Here is a 16,968-nt window from a genome sequence, read left to right as displayed (position 1 = left end):
GAGTGTGTTTGGCTAAGAAATGAATTATGGCAAATTTTATTTGGGCAAGAGGGGCACGGAGGAAAGTGATACTATTTCGGATACTAAGCATGTACATATAGTAACGAGTCCACCATAAGTAGAGTTGATGGACACTGTACTGACTGGTTATCCACATGACTTAACTCTTGTAAGTTTTTTATGTATGCTTAATTTTCAAAATAATAATAGGCACAGACACATACCTGAATCAAGATAATTCGTAGAGTTTCTTGAGAATGTTACATTATTTAAATATCTGTGCATGAGCTATTTTTAAAAATAGGAAGATGGTATTCTAGTATGAAAGCTAATTTCACAAAATCTATCAATTTTAATATCTAGGATTAGAATCACCTTCTAAACTTTAGTCAGCGAAATAATCTGAATTTGTTAGACTTCTACTTCTGGAGTTTTTATTCAATGCTTAATGTGTAAGTAACTTGGGAATATTAATTTCTTTAAGAAAATAGCTATTCCACTGCAATACTGCTTAGGAGTAAGTCTTTACTGCTTAGGAGTAAGTCTCATTATCAGGAAGAGCATGAGAGGGATTGCTGTAGTCTGACATCCTCTACATAACACAAAATAGGTGTAAGAATAGTTCAAGAACATTGACATAATTGGTATTACATTATACTTCCCAGGTGATCTCAAAGCCAAGTTTTGAGACCTGAATTCAGTTCTCCACTCATTTTTTTTTTTTTTTAACTTTTCTGCTAAAAGTCTGCGTAAAGTCCGTCTAATAGTAACTATAATGGTAATATTTGAGATAGGACTCCTTGAACTGAATTAGCTTAAGCCCAACACTTTTTCTTCTGGAAACCACTACAGAAGTCCAGCAGTTATTGCTGTGTCACTCACCTGTTAGTCCTTTTGCAGATCAGTAGGAAGCTTTGGTTAAGAAAATACCCAGTGGTAAATGTAGGCCTGGTCTATGCATGAAGTTGTGTAAATCTAATTAGACCAGGATCTCTCAGAACTTTTATAACCAATAGATCAAGTGCTTTCATCTTTGTTAAGAGCTGCCAACTCAGTGTTATTAATATGTAAAACACTATAAAATTAGTGTTGAGAGTAGTTTGCAAGTTATTATCACAGCCTTCTGTGAGAACCACACTTTGAAAACCAGAGAACTGAAGAGTTTTTATGCTGTAAAAGGTTAAGAAATTTCAATATGGATACTGTACCTGTTATAAACCCATGTAATGCAGGCTTGTCTGTTGTGTTCATAAGCCTAAATGTGTGAGCTAAATCACTGTTACCTTTAAACCAACACAAGAGGGTTTGTGCTTACCTTTCACCAGTTTAGCTAAATCAAGTTATGTTAAAGCCTGAGGGCATTTTTGCCTAGTGCTCATTCAATTTGTGCTTTGTAGGCTACAGTGCCTCCAGGTAGTTGTTTAATGTTAGTCATGGTGTTAATTATGACAGTGGACTGTCTTTGGGTTAAAGAGGGGAATGAATTACAGTCAAAATGCCCGGCCAAGTGACCGAACACTTTGAAATGTTCTAATGCAGGGACAAACTACAAGTAAACTGGGTTCACTTCAACATATATATAGGGAAGTAGTTGTCTTAAAAAAAAAAAATCATATAAAGCTTTTAGATCAAAATTACGTCCAGAGATTCAACCAACTTTCAGATTCTTTTTCTTAATGTGGCAAGGTGATAATTATTTTTTGAAAACAAGTGAATGATTTAGCTTCTCGTGAGGCAGCTCTGAGTCTCATTGGTTATTGTGTCATTTAAGCTTGGGAGATCAGACAGACACACTAAAATACAAGAAAAATACTTCTGTTTACCTCCTACAGCTATAAAAAAGAACACATACACCTTCTCATGTTGTGCATGCATTACCACCATCTACAGACAAAGTAAGTAGACACCTCCCTTAAGCAAGGCGAGAAATTGAGATCAAATTAATTTCCCTTCTTAAGGTGGCTGTTTGGCCAGTGAAGCTATAAGTTTCTTCCTTAAAGTAGTTACTTCAAGCTACGGTAAAGGAAAAAAATTCATCTAGATGGGTTCAGGAATGCAATTTAGAAGTGAAAAACTCCATTTAATGTGTTTTAGCCACATAGGCTACTTTGTTCATGAGTAGCTAATATCACTATATTGTACAATGCAGGGATGTGTAGTAATTTATTAGAAATGCACAGCAGCATAGTAATTCCGGACTACTAGATCAGGTATTGGAAGCAATGCAACTTCATGCTACACTGCATGCTCTGTGTCCAGGTGCTTAATCCCAGTGGAAGAGGACACATTAGTCTAGGAAAACCACTGTACAAAGCAGATGCAGTAATTTCAAGATTGAAGTGCATTTTATTCAGAGCTTATTTGGGTGTTTCTTCATAAAGTACCTGTGAAAGATAGGCAGATCCTGAATTAAAAGGAAAAATTAGGTGCCCTGATACCCTAACATGTGACATGTGTTCTTGAATCCACTCAGCACTTGCAGGTTTTCCCTCAGTCTGTCTAAAGATGAGTGCTTCTGTTACTGCCTATTAAGCATATGTTTTTTCCTAGTGGCCTTTCAAGTCCCTGAAGGGAGTGTTGAAATGTTGTGATCAATGTGGTTCTCACTCTGTAATCAAGAGTAATGAACAACTTAAAATATAAATGCCATCATTTGCTTCTTATAATCTGCATAAAATCAAAAGAATCAGGTTTAGTAATCTTCAGATAAACTTGGTCGTAGTGAAAGTAAGAAATGAAGATCTCTGAAGTCTCTCTGCTGCTACTGAAGGGACCCAGCAATGCATGTGTGTGTCCCTTGCCTCTTTCTCTTCTACATGATAACCGTGTAAAAGAGAGGACAGTTGCACTAATTAATTTCATTCTCCTAGCCATTTAGTTGTTTGTTATTCCATGTAGTGGTTTATATATATTGGTTTTGTGAAGTGTGGTGAAAATTTAACCAGTGAAAATTCCAACAAATGTTTCAAGTAAGAGATTGAGAGAATAAACAGTACTTGTTAGGAAAAAAAGTAGATTGGCTTCTAGATTGTGAAAGAAAATGAAACCTGAGTTCTTTAATCTTACGATGTTGTTGACCTGTGTGCAAGTTATAGTGATATGAAGCCTTGTCCATTGAGTACATGCATGCTAAGATAATGAAACTAGTTCACAGAGCACTGAAAAGCAAGCTCTTTCTGTCTGTCTAGTTTGGCCAATTGCTATAGTTACAGTGGCTTTGTTGCTCCATGGAGCAGTGTACACTTCTCAGTGGTTCTGCTTAAGAGGAAATGCTGGAGTGATTTGCACCTCACTAATGCCTCCAAATAGCAGGGGAGGACTGAACAGGGAAGATACATACTGGGTTTTGTGTGTCTGTGTGATTTTTCTGCTGCAAGCTTCATTACAGTAGTGGCTGCAGTTATCACTGGATAAGCGGAAATTAGTACAGATACACCTCAATACAAGAAGTAGACTATCATTAAAAGGAATTAAGAGATTGTAGGTCAGAGAAATTATTGAAGGCTTTCCCAGCACCATGTACTAGAACATCTAAAGTGGCAATTAAACACATGAATGCAGTAGAGAGGTTAATTGAAAAATACATGGAATAGCATAATGATATGATTAGCAAAGAAGTTACGGAATTCTGAAAAGTGTTGACAAGTAGAGACCTGGCTTTGGAATTACCTTCACCTGATCTAACAGTGTTATTTCATGGCTTTTTTATATAATCTGCTCTTTGTGACACGTTTTTGCACATCCAAAATATGATCCGCAGCAGTTATTTCCTTCTGCAGCTTCTAAAATCTACATGATATCATAGAATCTTTTCTGTATTTTATTTTGTGTGAGAATGCTATTTCATTAACAACATATTTAAAGCACATGATGAAAAAATTATTATTTTTAACTTGTTAAGCTCTTTCATTTATATGGTAGAGTGGGTGCTTGTGGAGCAGTTACGGGACATGTAAAATCACTATGCTGTGGGAAATAAAGTTGCACTGGCAAATTGCACTAGCAAAGTTTTAAAACTATGTTCACCCATCAGGAGGCAATACAGAAATACTGTTTCTATTTACAAGATCATTTCAGGTGTCTATCTGATCTGCAGAGAAATTGCTACACTAACCCTTAACATTGTTATGACTCAGTAGCAACAGTTATAGTTGTGTATTTGCAACACAGATGAATTTTTAAGTGATGACATACTGAAGATAATACTTTCAGTTTCTCAGTTTAGTGGACAATGCCTTTATATAGATGCAGCTTAGTTTTTACAAGACACAGTACACTAGATAATGTTGGAGGTACAATCTGGTAGTCCTGTAATAAGATGGGGGTTTGCTTTTTTTAAAACCTAGATGTTAAAGAAGCATTCATGTAATAATGAATGTTTTGAAACTGTGATCCTTGAAAAAGGGAGGAAATGGCTATTGGACTTTAAATTGAGATTAACACATGCACTTGTGTGATTTTGGTCACCTGTTTATATATCAGACACAGATTGAGACGTAGTCTTGTGTGTAAATGAGTCCATATTCAGAAGATTATATCACAGTTATAAGTTGTTCTCTGTAGCTTTTACTGAGCACTGACAGATGTGCAGAGCCATGCTACCATTCTCTGTAGTTATAAGACTGTTTGAAGACTCAAATATAAATTGCTGCTCACTTTCCTGATTTAAGATACTAGATACTAGTCTGCTCTTCTAAAATCTAGTCATTGGAAAGAAATGCAGTAACCTTCAGGTCAGCCTCCCATTTCTCCCATTTGATTGATCCTTAGATGAGGAAACAAATTATTAGACAGTGAAATATGCAAATGGTCTTACTTCAGTCAGTATGTAAGAAGAGCATGTATCACTGAAGGAAAACTGTGTATTGGGGCCTGAGGCAGTGTAGGTCTGAGGCAGGGAACGATGAAAGAGGTTCTAAGGTTTAAGCCAAAGCTTGTGATCTGAAAATGATGCTTTAAGTAGGCAACATGACAAACTTAGGACAATCCTGTGAGCTCTCATGCTTAATACTACAAATCTGCATCCTGTTCTTCTCATTTGCATACGCAAATCTTCACTGCCCCTTTATCTGAAGTGTATGTTCCCATATCTCTGAATGACAGAGAGGCAGTGGTTTTCATTTTACTTCAGTTTGAAAATAATCAAAGGAAGTAATCGCCTTTAGGAAAGATAGCCTAGTTTTTTCATACTGATTAACTACAGAGAAATGGCAGCCATTGCCTTTGATGGCAGATGGTGGCCATTTTGCACAGGGCGTAACCTGAGAACTGACACCTTTTCACATAACTAGCAGAAAATCACATCCAAGTAAATATAGTTATGATAAAAAATCATTATATAAGATTCTTATAAATATGATTATATAGGAATATCTGTTTATTTTCTGCAGTTTATTATCTTAACCTGAAACCTTTCTCCTTCATGTGTTCTCTCTATTCTATTTTCTTGTTCATTCTCTCCCCTCATGCTAATTGAATCTTGCATTTCTTTTGGAGTGATTTTCCTCCAACTTGCATAATACTTATCCCTTGTGTATGTGCATACATATTTTCATGAAATATTGTGTATACAGAGGAAAATTAGTGCCTGTGGCAAAGATAGTCGGTTTGTGTATGTTCAAATACATATGTACTTATTTCAGAAATAACCAAGTTTTACCAGTGAATAATACAGATTTAGACAAAAAAACAGTGATGAAATATCTGCAACATCTCTTTTTTTTTTAAATATTGCCTGCCAAATGCTAAATGATAATTGCTTGATAGTCTGTATTATTTATGACTGCCTTAAAACCTCAGTATAATCCACAGAATCATTATAATGAAGAAATTAAGGTTAGTACAAACTACGTTGATTCTTACTGTAAAAAAAAAAAATAAATAGTTCATATGTAAGTCCAAGTTAATTCCTGACATAATTCACCCGTAGCTGGTGTAGTTACACTAAATATGAATTTTTGTCCTCTTTCATGTTATGGTTCTGGTTTTACTAGTCACTAATGGAAAATTGTGTAGAAGTTGATTTTTGTTCATGATATATGTGAAAGTCTATTCTGTGCATTGGACCTGGGAAAATTGTAACTATATGGCAGCGCACAGAATACAATGATGTTTCCATTACTAAATTTAATTTCCTTTTTCACCATGGTTTTCCCATTTAGTAATTTGACGTAAGAAGGATTCTCCGTGGAAGAACAGGGCAAAGTATTCTGAGACTCTGCTTAGCTGTAATCCTTAAAAATCCTCTAACAAACTAAAATTATACTTGTACACATTTTAAAATGGCAATTATGTCTTCAATGCAATAATATGGTATAATTGGCAATCAAAAATCTCGTTGAGTGACAAAATTGCCAGTACTTTATATTCTTGCCACTATTTTTGTTTGTCTTTTAGTAGCCAGATGTCATGGGCCAAAAAGAAAAATTAGTCTTAATTTGCAGAATTTTAGTTTATTGCCAGTTATAATTAACTTTTAATTATTGACTCCAATACTGAAAAATGAACAGAAGCCTTTAAAGAAATTTAGAGAAATGTGTCTCAGTTTCCCTTCAACCCCCTCTGCTTCCTTCTTGCTGGTCCCCAGTCCCCTGACTATACGTTACATCAGTCTCTTGGGAAAGGCAGGAGGCTGGCTTCATTGTGTAATGGTTTCTTTGCTTATACTCTTCCTTGTTTCTTACCTTCTTGGGCTGCAGTCCCCTCAGAGGTATACCTCCTTCTGTCTCTGCTCAGGCACTGCTACTCCAGCACTATTTGGGTGTCTCTTTGCTCTGCCTCTGCTTAGAATTCTCTTTTCTCTAGCCATGCTGATGTGCCTCCCACCCTATTCTTTCATGTCTTTCTTTCCCTCTCTGAAACGCATTTTCACAGAGGGACCACATGCACTCTGGTAGGTGCAGTCTGGCATGCCCACTTCAGATCAGCTGAGACTGGCTCCAGGGAGTCCTTGAACCTGCCCAGGACAGGTTGCCCCATATCCCCACACCCACCTCCAACACTGGCCAGACATGCCCAGTGCAGCAGGTAATGCCAGAAGGACAACGTAAGACGGACTACACATGAACGCGCTGCATTATGGAGAAACATTCTTGTGCATCTTATTCACTCTTCATCTCTAAATGAAAAGCTGTTACACAGTCACTAAGACTGTATAAACATCTTGCTTGTATTCTTATTTTCTGTGTTCTTTTAAGAAAGAGTAACAGTGAAACCCATTTTAAAATCAGCTCTTATCTTATCCCCTTTAACTCTCCAGTCTTTGCATTTTCACCCTTTTCCCCTTTTTCTTTGTAAACCTTGTCTGTTTGTCTCTTTGACTGTCTGCAACTTTCATGTCCTCTTTTTTTGTTTTCAGTAGAATTTGATACATACCAAACATAAAATAATTGTTTTTAAAATAGTTAAATGTTTTTCATCCTGTCAGAAGATGTAAATGTACTCAATTTTTCAATGTGGAGATTGTACCTTCCTTTCATGTGAAATCCCAGTGAAGCAAAGGAATGTTTTCATTTTGTCTTCTCCGCTCAGTCACCTAATTTGGGGTTTATCAGAATATTTTGGTACTAAAACCACTGAAAAGTAACATTAGTAATTGAACTGTGCTCTTTTCTGTGCACCTGTTCCTGCAGTTTGTTCTTCATTGTTATCCGCATTACCATGCCTTCCACTATTCTATATCCATTTCCTCTTACCTCTGTTGTCCTCATCACTTTCTTTTGTTATTATTGCTCTTTGCATTGGCTCCTCACTTGCTTCCTTAGTAGCCTAGTCTCCCTTTGTGAACCCCTCCAGTGGACTATGGGCTGTTTCTCTGATCTCAGCGAAATTAGAAGTGTGGTGATTCCAAGTAAGCATTGCAGCCTTCTGATGGTGCCAACTTGAAGAGGCCTGTTGGGACTGGCAGAGGGAACACAGTTTTGTATCATCTCCTCCATTTCCTTTTAAGAAGTGGGAACTGGAACTTGTGATAGCTTATATTCCCAGAACTTCCTTAGAGATGTCATTACAGCTTTCTGGTGGAATTCATAGAAAATTTCTGAACAACTTTCATACATACAAATCATGAGTACTGTTCGGACAGATGTGTCCTGAATAACTTTCTTAGTCTTTTAATAGATTTAGCTTTGTATCAAATATCTTTTCTAATTATTCTTTATATTTTGTCACTTCATCTTTATGAAAGTGCTTTTGAAATGAAAAGCTGATTTAGAGAACACACTGTCATCAATCTAAAAACATTTTTCATTTTAAAATCGGTATTTTAATATGAAAGTAATGCTAGATATCTTTTAAAATTTGGCTGTTTGCTTCAGTGTGTGTAGTATGGAACCTTAGTGGTCACTTTTTCTCAAAAAAAATGACAGCAATGATATGCACTTTTCCTTTTTAGAAGGCCATTGTTTTGCTCACTTTACCATCTGAATGTAGAAGTTATTCTTTCCTACTGAGTGATTAACCTACCGATATTTTTAAAAGTACTTTTACTAGAATTTGTATACATATGCCGCTTCAAGTCCATTCATGTGTTGCTTTACTTATCCTTTGGGAAACCTGTCTAAATTTTATTACTGAGGGGATTCCAGTGAATACACTTTTATATGAAATTAGTTTTGTCTTTTTTACTATGTAATACCTTGTATCCAGATATCCCATCCAATTGCAGATGGATTTGAAATTATGTCTGTTACAAAAAATAATCACATTATGGGCTACTTGTAGTTGACTGATCTGTGTCTGATTAAGGTGAAAGACCAAATAAGAGTCAGAGGAAGTGAGGAGTTCTCAGGCCATATTGAACCAGATTATTCCAATAGGAAACTGTATGTTAATTTACATTTGTCCTTACTAACTGTAGTGAGGTGTAAAACCAGAATTTTGCTACTTAATTGATCTGGGAGGTCAGTATTAGCCTCATTTTTCCCAATATTTTCTTCAAAGTTCCTGGAGAGAATGATGCCTGTGAAGGAGGTATTTAATCTTGCCATCAACCTTGCCTCATCCTGTATCTAAGCATCTGTTTTATACTTTAATGTGTTCCTTTTATCCTTTACTGTCTTCTTTCCTTTTATGTATTTGTAGAAAGCCTTATTATTCTTCACTATATTGCTTGCTGTCCCCTCTGATACTCTGCTTTTCTCATGTGTAATTTTCTTTTTTCACTCAGTCTAGCTCCCAACATATATTTTTCCTTTAAATCATTTCTTCTTGATGGTTTTAGTTGCATCTACACTGCATTTTTCATCAATATTTCTTTTGTTGCCTCTTTACTTTTGCCATTTAGTCATCTGGGGATTTTTGTCTCCTAAGAAGGATGCTGTTCCGTTAAACATTTGTTAGTACATCTTTGAAACAAGTCAATTGTTTTTCCATGCGCTGTTCCTTTAAAGTTAATTCTTGACTTTAGTAATTCACTGTTTCTTTTGTCCTTAGAAACTTGTAATTTTAAAATTTCTCACTGGTTTGTTACCCTTAATATCCTTCTTCACTTGATGTAAGAATTCAGTGTATTCTGTGGAGTTGTTTTCTTGTTTTCTTCCTTAATTTGTGGGGCAACTGAGCAATGCAAGGGCAATCCTGTAGGCTGAGTAAATTCAGAGAAAATATGGGAGGAGTGGAGACAAACAGAGACTTGTCAGCCTTCTGATATTTGGTCTGTCCTGGACCATTTAGGCCTTTAGTGTGATGTGATGACAGGTTAGTTTATCCTGGCCTCTAGCCATCCATGACAACACTTATGTTTCCTGTACCACCCCTCCCATGCTTGAGGCATTGAAGAACATGGTACAGTAGTGCCATGAGCTGATTCTGTGATACTTGTGGAAATTCTTTTTTATGCAGGGAATTTCCAGTGATCCAGTTAAACTGTTTTTATGTCTTTTAAGCTGGACTGGTGCTTACTTAATTTAGAATTGATTTTTGTATACATTTTCTATGCTGCCTACTGGACTGGGATCTTCAATGAGGGCTTTAAATGATATAGCAGTATTAACGGAAATGGGATCGTGACAAGACATGAGATTTCGGCAGACAGCTTAGATTTGTATGATATTTTTCATATGGGTTTGCTGATGGGCAACTAGGAAAAATCTTGTCACCCTAATGGCATTATAGTAAAACTATGTTCTCGTCTTTTGTTAAACCCACTGTGTGAATTAAACTTATTCTTGATGTTTCTCTGCTGAAATCAATAAAGTTGGTGTAGTACCAGCTTTTTCAGAAAAGTAAAAATACTACTGTAGGGAAAGTGGGCTTTGATTTTTTTTTTCTTCTTTAGTGAGAAACAATGCTTTCCTCTGAAAACATTATCTTAATATTCAGAATGTTGATAATGCAACATAAATTGCATTACCATAAATTTTTTTCTGTATATCTGTACCTAAATGTGTGTTATGTTAATAGTGTATCCTACAAAGTGATTTACTTTAGGATCCTGAAAAAGCAATTGTAAATTTAAAGTTCTGTTCACATGTAATATTCCAAATGTTATGTCCATAATCCACTATACTACAATACTTACAGATCAATAAAAAAAATATACCATACATTATAGCTCATCTTGCATTGTACAGACTGATAGCAAATTTGGTCTACTAAGTTGTTCAAATAGTGTTAAGTGATATAACATTTTGTGTAACCAGTACTTACTGTAGCTAGACAAACCTGAATTTAGTCTGTGACTACAGTGCATGTCTTTATGCTTTGCAGATTGTGATCCCTTCGAAGCTTAATAGGGAAATCTATGTAGGGCTAATTCCTTTGAAAACACAGATGTTCCTGTAAATCTTCTCATCTAAGAGCTGTATCCAGCTCAAATAGTTGGTATTTCATGTTTTGAAAGACAAGTCAGCAAGAATTTGATTTAAAATATATGTGTGTTTGTTTTGATAAAGAGTAGAGTTTCGACATAAATGACACATTGATTTAAGGAAGACTCTGAGGGTGACCTGACCGTTCAATGAAAAGAATATGTCCTATGTCAGGGCTGAAAGATCTGGATCAATGACTGTGTTTTACTAGCCATGCAGAAGTAGATGGACCTTTTTAGACAGTCATTGGTATTATTCTTCCTGTGTCATAATATTTAAATTTGCTGTTGCTTTTGGGGGACACTAAAGAGAAATTATATCCATAACTTGTGCCTGCCTGTGGTTCTGTGGTGCAATGTTCTCTGCTCAGATCTTTCACATGCTTCTGCTTCTTTTTTTGTTCTTTGATGAGCCATACTCATGAACAGTGGATACTACTTGAGAAGAATTTTTGGGTTTTGATATCATTGTTACTTTTATCCTAGTAAGACAACTCATCCAGAGTGGCATTGAGAACATTTGATGTTTAAACTTTTTACTATACAAAAAAGGGTCTTCTCTCTCATGCATTACATGAATGAAAGATATATCTTAGAAAGCCAGCTCCTTCTCTACTAATTGCCCAGGTCTGAAGAGGTTTCTTCTGGAAGCACAGAGAGGTTGCAAGGTACAAAAAGAAACCTTCACCAGTAGGTAGCTGAAAGTATTATATGCCTTCTCATTCTGTTTATAAAGCCTCATGAACTTCATAAAGCCAATGTTTTCAGACCTAATGAAGAATTACCAACTGGTTGACATTGGAAGGGACCTCTGGGAATCATCTGGTCTAATCCCCCTGCTAAGAGCAGGGCCAACATAGAGCAGGTTGATCAAGATCATGCGCAGGACTATTCACAAAATTGCCATTGGTTTGATAAATGGAGATAAATCTCCCATTCTGGAGGAATTTTATTCAGATAATCTGTATCATTGTCATTTAGAAGATAAAGGATTTGGAAAAAAAAAAATCCTTGTCGGCATATGGTTCTGTGAAAGAAAAATCAAAATATTTTGCAAGATTTAAGCCATCTCTGCATCACATGAGCTAAGCTTTGTTAAGAGGGCAAAAATAACTGTTTGGAAACAAGAAGCTTAACTTTCCAGCTACCCTAGAATTTTTACAACTCTTCATAGTAATGAAACTTTAGCCCTTTATAATAGTGCAACCCTCTGTTGTGGTATTCCATGTCAAGATAGCCTCACAGCTGATGGATATCTTGCAGTAGCAAGTTGTTTTCAAACTAAGGATCTCTCTTAATGATATGGGAGTTGCTCTGGTTCAACAAGTTTTATAGCATCGCCTTTCAAATCTGTTACTACCTTCTGTCTGTCTACCAAAATCTATTTTCTACTTGCCATCACTTCACCAGGACTGCTTTCTGAGCAAGGCTGCTATCAATGCAAGAACCTTTCTCTTCTTGCTATGCTGATAAAATGCTTCCTTAAAAGTCTGACTTTTTTTTTTTTTTACATTTAATTTTCAAATTTTCTTGTTTCAGTTTTCCTTCCTATGCATGAAGAAGTTGTTCCAGATTGGTCTCGTACAAAACCTTGGTCCTGTAGCATAATTTGGCTTTGTAAAAAGTATTCAAGATACTTTGCTTACTAGTTTGTGTGAAATAGGTCTAGTGATCTATTTTACTTAAGTTAATAACATATGGTATTATAGAAGAGGGTATTTTCTGATTGACTTCCCATTCCTGGAGAAACCATCATCATAGAAAGAACTGAATCATTCAAGAATAGTTTTTCTACAATTGCTGTCCTTGAATTTTTATTCCCAAATAGCTGAAAGTGTAGAAAAGCTCTCAGTTAAAAAGTCAGTCTTTGTGCTGTTTTACGTTCTCCTAAAATGTTTATGTGTCTGGGTGACATAACATATGGGCTAGATAGGTGAGATGGCGAAGTACATAAGACATCTGTTAAATCAGGTGGAAAGAAAATAAAACTATTCTCAATGGCAGCAGCCGGAGAAAAACCGTCTACTGTTCTGTAAAGGAGACACCTGCTCTTTAAAATAGTGGTTTATAAACCACTACAGTGTAGAGTTCTCATTCAGTGCTGATGGATTCTTTGGAAAAATACACTGTATATGTTGACAAAGTGTATTCCTTTTTTTTTTTTTTAATCCTGAGGAAGGGGGAGTACCCCCTTTTCTTCTTTTACCATCTCTAAAAACAAACAACATTCTCCATTTCTGTTAATGACTGAGAGTTACTTCACATCCATCACAAGATGCAGAAATGTGACTGAGCAGCAAATCATTCCTTCTTATCTTGGAGCCTCGTTGTATATAACAGAAAATGTTCTGGAACCTGAATATAAACTGATGTGTGTAGTTTTTGTTTTGGAATATAACAGCAATAAATAGTGGAATATTGTAAAATTCCAAAAGGTCAGATTAAAAATGCACCTGCTGTTCTCCACAGTATGCATTTTGTAAGTTTTTTGTGTATGCTGCAAAGTCTAGTCTTCTCCTGGGTTTTTGAGAAGAGGAAAAGTTGAGCCTTTAGGTCATATATTAGATTATGTTACCTTCCAGTTTCTTGAAGGAACAGGTAGTAGACAATGTAAATCAGACTGTCTACACTGAGATCAGATCAAATGTGTTCCTTTACAAAATCTAAGAAACATTTTAAAATATGTCTTGAAGTTCTTCTTTGGTGTTTGATTTTGCTTTGTTAAAAGGTTTACAAACCTTATAGTCTGACTTAGACTCTGGTCAAGTTTTGCTGTTTGTAGAATGATCAAAATTTATTTAAGCCTGAAAAGCTAGATTTGTATTTGAACTGCAGAGAATTTAGAATCTGTATTTTTAGAAAGTGTCGGTTCAGAAAAAAGTCATTCTCTGTCTCCGGAGACTTGTATTTCTATCCTGGTACTTCTTGAAGCATTAGCTTTTTTCAAATGGATATTTGTCCCTTCATTAAAGAAAAAATCAAATTTTTTTATTAAAAACAATTAAAATGCTTTAAAAATATAACTAAAAGTAATTTTGTCATATTGAGATCTTCAGTATTCTGATCTGTATATATACCAAGCATATACACCAAAAAGGATATGGAAGAGCTCTGCCATGGGAAGACAGGTATCTGCTCTTTTGAGATAAGTTAAAAAATACCTGGATACCAAAGAGGAGACCCTCTATAAGACTTTGGCTAACTTCAAGAAGCAATATTTCTTGAAATCTGACAGGTTTTACCCTGGAGACAGCAGCAACAGTGCAGCTCAGAGTCTCATCAGCTGATTTTTAAACTGCTGTCTATAATGTAATGACTTAAATGTATAGATAGACCCAGTTTGATGTGAATTTTTCAGACATTCTTGTACACGGGAGCAAGTTATCCTTCATTTTCACTATGAAATCTTTGGTTAATAGTTTGAATTTGAATCTAAGGCATTGACATTCATAATTTTAGCTTGTGGATTGGTTTGGTTATATGATTGCTTTGTGGGAAAGGAGGAGGTTTTACAGTTATGTTTGTGTTTGGATTTAATTTGTATGGTGAGTTAAGTATGAGACTTGTGCAGGATGTACAATGTGCAGGATGTCTTATTTACTCTTTCAAAGATTAAGAGTACCTACAACATCTGAATTTGAAAACCAAGTTCAGAAAATATGGCATAATTTGATGCTAATTATCTCCCTTAATTGCACCTTTGATTTGGTTATTTGCTAATTCTATACTTAAGTCGTCTCAGTATTTATTACTTGATTTCCAGTTGTATTTTGCTTTTCAGTGATGTACTTATTACATGTAATATCTTTGTTTTGTTTTACTTACGTATTTTTAGTGTCCTATTCATGTGAAAAGTTACACATTTTAAATTTGTTCGGTTGTGTTTGCCAAAAAACCTGTATTTTCTTCCGTGTATGCGGATCTGTAGGGAAGAGATAATAATTTAGCTTTTTTTGTGTTGACAGATATGACCTATTCATCAGATATGACCCATCTGTTGATAGGGTTTTTTTACTTTTTTCCTGCCGTGCCAAAGTAGCACTTCAGAGCTAGAAGTCATAAGATGCCATAACAGACAGATTCTAGCTGTCCAGAATAGTACCTTTCGCTATCAATTGTAATAAAAGAAAAATGTGATGCCTCAGCCATATCAGATGCATACTTTTATTTCTAAGAATTACAGCTCTGGACAGATGTCTTCTGACTCTGTCTGTCTCTGTATGCAGAAGAGGTTACTTCTCATTTCCCCATCATGTTACTGGTAGAAAAATTTGTATGAATGCAGTCACATTTATTTCAGGCAAAATTACCCAGGTTTAAGTTAATATGGCTGTTGGGAGCAGAGGAATTTTGCTTTATTTGTTTGATGTGAATGGAAGAAAGCTTTAGCAGCTATTTGGAGAGCAGGGTAACCTCCCTTTCAGAGCTGGTGGTATAGTTCTGCAAGAGGACATAAGTGTGTCACCTAAGATTACTTTCTTTCCAGCTACACATGAGGAAATCCAATGGAAACTGGAAAACTGTATCTTAATTCTGTGATTAAGTAGTACATGTCTGAAGAACTTCTATTTAACTAGATATGGTAATTATGGAGGAAGTTAAGTGGTATTTAACATGGGACCTTTGTATTCTCAATGACCTTAGCAAGTTTTTGTCCCCAAGACTGAAGATCAGATGATACTCCCTTTTCTTGTCTTGTCTTCCTCTTAGAAAGGAGGAGTGGAGGAAGGAAGATAAGAGTCTGGATATGAAATGTTGTATATCACTGTTGTAGGGCTAATAGGATGTTCATGTATGTGCATTTTTAAAATGTAAAGTGAAACAGACCTCAAGTCACATAGGACCTGGCTGAAGTGTTTTAATTAAAGACCAAGTGAAATTATGATGAAAACCTTAGAGAAACTTAAGAATGGCTACTTAGAACAGGGACTAACTTGAATTTTTGCTTTGGCAAATAAAGATAAACAACATACGTGTTGTCTAGTACAGCAAATCTCACACTCCTTTTTCAGTGTTTCTCTGGAATTTTTGGAAGACTTACAGGTTACTAAGATTCTCATTGTATTGGAAATGGAATTTGAGTGATTCCCGTATAGATACAATTAAAGGTAGTGAAGGGATGACTTCATGTAGTCTGTAGTAGTAACCTACTGCAGAAACTACTTTGCCACAGGTCCTTAAAGCCCCATTCTCTGTTTTGGATTAAAGCAGTACTTCATTCCATGACTAAACTCTAGAGTGGGAGATAACTTCTCTAAAGATGAAATTACAGTGAGTTAGAGGAGTACAACCTAGGGAGACTGGCTTTGCAATCTTATTGTGCCCAGTGGTCATGAGGAAAATGGAAGCCTGGGTGAAGCTACCAAACTGAAAAGCTGTGTAAAAGTGCAGCTTAGCACTTTTGTGTTAACCTGGACAAGTACGTCACTCTAAATGTTTTCATTTATAAATGTAACATAAACCAGTTTACCTATAAATCTGCTTGCCAGGTGAGTGAATATTATCATCATCATCATGGCTAGGCTAACAAAGATTTGGGAAGGGCTCTACCCACATTTGTTACAAGCGCACTGGTGGCTAAAAAGGCCAGTAGGCACGTCCAGTTGCAAAAGGCACAGCGGAAAGACTCCTTAGGTGGAATATTCTGCAGGGCATGATTCTTTCTGCGTTGTCTCTTCTCCTCAAGGGTGATCCTGCGTACTTTCTCAAAAGCATCAGCAGTGTTATAGATGGTGTGTCTCCAGACCTCCTGATTGGAGGCCAGAGTAGACCAGTTATGTTGATCAATATGGCCAAGGCTGAGATGTTGTTTCAAGGAGTCCTTGTATCTTCTCTTCGGGGCTCCTCTCTTGCGACAGCCAGTGGCAAGTTCACCATAGAGCAAGATCTTAGGGAGGCAGTGGTCCTTCATCCTGGAGACGTGCCCTGCCCAACGCAGCTGTGTTCTCAGCAACATGGCCTCAATACTTGTAACTGCTGCCCATTCTAGAACAGATGTGTTAGTCACATAATCTGACCAGTGGATGTTTAGGATTGTACGGAGGCAGTGTCGATGGAAGCGTTCTAGGAGTCGCAGGTGGTGGCGGTAGATGAGTGAATATACCACTGTGGAAAAATGTGGATTGTGAGAAGGGCACGTGTTCTGATGTAAAGATTGTAAA

General features: G+C 36.2%; 1 protein-coding gene across 4 annotated transcripts in view; it reads left to right on the top strand.

Moving 5' to 3' along the window:
* The window catches only part of BNC2 (basonuclin 2), a 332,087-nt gene that overhangs the window by 48,350 nt on the left and 266,769 nt on the right, over positions 1–16,968 (top strand). The gene's annotated exons all lie outside the window — the stretch shown is intronic.

Source organism: Corapipo altera, unplaced genomic scaffold, assembly GCF_003945725.1.
Source record: "Corapipo altera isolate COAL_440 unplaced genomic scaffold, ASM394572v1 61411, whole genome shotgun sequence".
NCBI lineage: Eukaryota > Metazoa > Chordata > Aves > Passeriformes > Pipridae > Corapipo > Corapipo altera.
This window is presented reverse-complemented; position numbering and strand designations above follow the sequence as displayed.